This window comes from Nicrophorus vespilloides, unplaced genomic scaffold (genome assembly GCF_001412225.1).
Source record: "Nicrophorus vespilloides isolate i.1.1-1 unplaced genomic scaffold, Nicve_v1.0, whole genome shotgun sequence".
Classification (NCBI taxonomy): domain Eukaryota; kingdom Metazoa; phylum Arthropoda; class Insecta; order Coleoptera; family Silphidae; genus Nicrophorus; species Nicrophorus vespilloides.
The window spans coordinates 51832-55610 of NW_017096459.1; the positions used below are offsets into that span (position 1 = coordinate 51832).

General features: G+C 32.3%; 1 long non-coding RNA gene across 1 annotated transcript in view; it reads left to right on the forward strand.

The window, feature by feature from the left end:
• The first annotated feature begins 385 nt into the window (after positions 1-385).
• Positions 386-3779, forward strand: part of LOC108557066 — a 9002-nt gene continuing 5608 nt past the window's right edge. The window contains exon 1 of the long non-coding RNA XR_001890844.1: positions 386-911. This is a non-coding gene — a long non-coding RNA (uncharacterized LOC108557066). The remainder of the gene's footprint in view (positions 912-3779) is intronic.

Below are 3779 nucleotides of genomic sequence, written 5' to 3' on the forward strand. Positions count from 1 at the left end.
TTGTAGATTTTTTTTTGGTCAGGGATTAGGGGGATGCGTGTGTTCGATCGGGATCAAAAGAGAATAAAAGTGTAATTCAGTTGGAATGGGACTGTAACGAGTCTCGAGTGTAATTATAATCACAATGTCCAATGTCCTCTTTATTGGAATGATGTGCGCGCGTGAGGGTATTAATCGTAACGGACAGTTTAATACAAAATCTTTCATCCGGCACTTCATATCCAGTTCTGCATGTGCAAATATATATATATATAGGGATGAAGTGTACATGTAAGGGTCGGATGGTGCGAGCGGTGTCTGCACAGACTCCCCCAAAACAAAGAGTGACGAAATGGACCGAAGCACATAGAGAGACAGAGGACGAAAGTGGGCGATGTTTTGGGGTGGTGCGGTGGTCCGGCAGCACAGCATCCCTTATTTCGTGATCGGTTGGCGGACGGCGCGCGTCTCCTCTTCATCCGACGCGTTTTCGACGCCGAAACTTCAGTTCGCGTCCGCGTCGCGCCCTTCGCACAACCCTCGAGTCCCTTTCGGAGAGCATTCGACGCTCCGCCGCCGACCGGTACAGTCGTGTCCATACACCCCTCTCGTACGACGACATCAGCCACCCTTCGTGCGTCTAAATACACGCAGTCGAAGAACTTTTTTTTTATTTCCTCAGCGAAAATAAACACTCTCTCACTGAACAATAGCGACAACCACCCTCGCCGGTCCGCGCTTATGATGTGCTAACAATATATACACAAGTTGTGATTGTTTCGTTAGGTTTACCGGGGAGATAAAGGGAAGGACGTAAAGAGGCTGACGTCCCATTGTTATCCTGCTGCGATGCATCGTTGTGTCCTTTTCACGGCGGCAGCCCTTTACGAGGATTAAGATCGACACCTCCGTTTCATTCCCAAGAATCTTTGGTAATAATAAAAGTAGATCACATTTTCTTTTTTTAAATGAACACACACACACCTAACAAAAAAAAATCTATCTCTTTTTTTTTATATACCCCGTTTAGAGTTTACAAAACTTTACTACTTTCGACCCTCCACCCCACATATTTACTGCTTACTTTACAACTTAATTAATTCCCATAAACTCAACAAAATTGCCAGAAACAATGTTGCAACTATAAACTTTCGTCCTTACCGAAAAGATGAAATCCAAGTTAACTACGTATTTTGTAATTCAAATTTTCACTATACCAACTTTCGTTTAAGCAAAAACAAATTTAAAATATTCAAATTAAACTCAATTAAAATTTATTTTATAACAAAAAAAAACTTACTCATAATTTAAATTTAACACATTTAAATAAGTATACAATTATGTTGTTGTCTTTCCCATCAAGTTAATATGTTAAAATATGTTTTTATTAGTAAATTCCCAAATTAGTTAATTAGACATTGATGTGTAAATTATTATCTTAACTCTAACTTTTACGTTTATTAACGCAACGTATATTTAGGTTTAATCACCTATTAACTAAGTTAACGTCTCTGTTATATTCTGAAGACGTTATAAAACAGTTTAATGTCTTTTGATGTTTCATGATTTGATTGATTTTTGAAATTTACAAAATATATATTAAATATCAAAATAATACATTTTAAAATAGACTTTTTTTTATATAGTTCGTGTACTTTTTTAAGAAATATATGTGAGAGATTTATTATTAAATGAGGGATTATTTGTGAAATTGTGTAGTTTATGTAATATTTAATTTATAATTATGTTTAACAGCAGATTAACGGGATGTTAATTTAGCTACTACATTCAGGGAAGTCGTATATTTGTATGCATTACTTTAATGGATGTTACTTATATAATACTTAGAGCGCTCTTTGGTAAAGTGGAAATGTTCAATGTGGGAATTAATTTCGCTTGAACGTAGTGTAATAAACATGACTCGAAATTATGTTTTCTCTTAATTACTATAAATAGGACGCAAAAATTAATTATAAACTTATATAGTGCACTTATATATACATTAGTTATTAATAGGTTAAATTAATTAAAGTTAAAAGTTTATTTATAAAAAAAATATATACAGTTTTTTATGTAACATTTCGTTGAATCATTCATTAAATACGACAGCTTTTCAGTTATATTTTTGAAGATGTTGTAGAGTTATTTCATGTAAGTTTCTTTATCTGTTTAAAAATTGCTTGAATTGTCTTTAAAGTTTAATTTAAATTATTTTAATTTTTTTCTAATTTTATTATTTAACTTAATTTTAGTGTTAAAAGATTTAAATCTGTATAGAAGTTACATAAATCATTTTAATTTATTTTTTTCTATTTTAAATTCAAACACTGATATAAATAAATTGTAAAGTAGATTTTTCTTAATTGATTATTATAATAATAACGTTTATATCATTGCAATAGTTACATAAAAAATGCAAATACAGTTTTGTCAGTCAAATTTAAAAATCATTCCTTCTAAATTATATAATTATAGTTAAATTTCAAGAAGTAATTTTCTTATCAAAAAGTTTCACTAATTATTAATAATTTCTTAAATTATGAATGATAATATTTCAATTATTTTATGATCTACTTTGAGAAGAAAACCTATTTGTTTGTAATGAAAATTTGCTGTAAATATTTATATAATGAAACGTTGAAACTTCAATAGAAATATAGAGTATTAACATTTAATGAACTATGATGATCTATCGACTAATTATTACACCTAGAATCTAATAAGTGAAGTTATCAAAAGAGAATGAAAAAGAAAATTCCCCTCCTTCGGACGAAGTTTCAAAGATCTTTTGGATCAAAGCGAGGGTCTTGTAGTCGCGCGGAGAGGGCGAAACGTTTAAGCGTTAAGCACTTATCCCGTAGAATATTTAAGTTCTCGTCTCGTGCGCGTAAATTTTAATACGTCTTTCGAGAAAGTTTGCGTTGAAAAATATTCAAATATTTACGACCTCCCCTAATAACAATAACAATAATGGTGAGGCCCTGCGGTCTCGTCCCCATTCCTCCTCCTTCTTCCCACCAAAATCTCACCCGAAAACCGACATCACCACGACGTTGCGGTTTTATACGTCGAAACGGGAGAACAAGAAATTCAGTTCGTCTACAAAATAAATTCGCGTTTAATAACGACAAACTTCCGTTTTGATTTCTGTCACGACCAGAAGGGGAGGGTGAATTTATTACGGGATAGCGAGAGGAAACTTGAACTCGGTATAACAGCGGAAACGGAGGAATTACCACTTCTTCATAATCATTGTTTCGTATTTTGGATTATTCCAACATTAATTCAATTCATACAGTTTTATATTATCGAATTCTAATTTATATAATAATAATCGGTTAACGAACAGTTCGGATTGCGTGTTCGGTTAACGTACACATTACCTAACTTCTCAATTCGGTTAACGAACAATTTAGCCAGCGTACATCGAGTTTGAACAAATAATATTTCATTTATGTACTGTAGACTCCTGTATAACGCTAATTGTACTACACATATTTGGATAACTTTTTTATTTTCTATTACACGATTTCTTATAACGCGATTTCATACAACGCTTTACGTATTTAACTTTGAAAAGATTATAATATTCAACAATAAAAATGAATAAAAACAGTTAAATAACTGCTAAAAACAATAATTGTCATAATGGAGAGTAAAGTTATAAAAGTAAAAACAAGCTAATAGAGATGAGAATGAAGAAATTAAGTTGGTTGGATCTGCTTCCTGTGTATTAATGTTTTCAATGCGGATTTGTCCGTGGGCGAAACTTGGATATTCAGCGGATGGAAAAAGTTTTT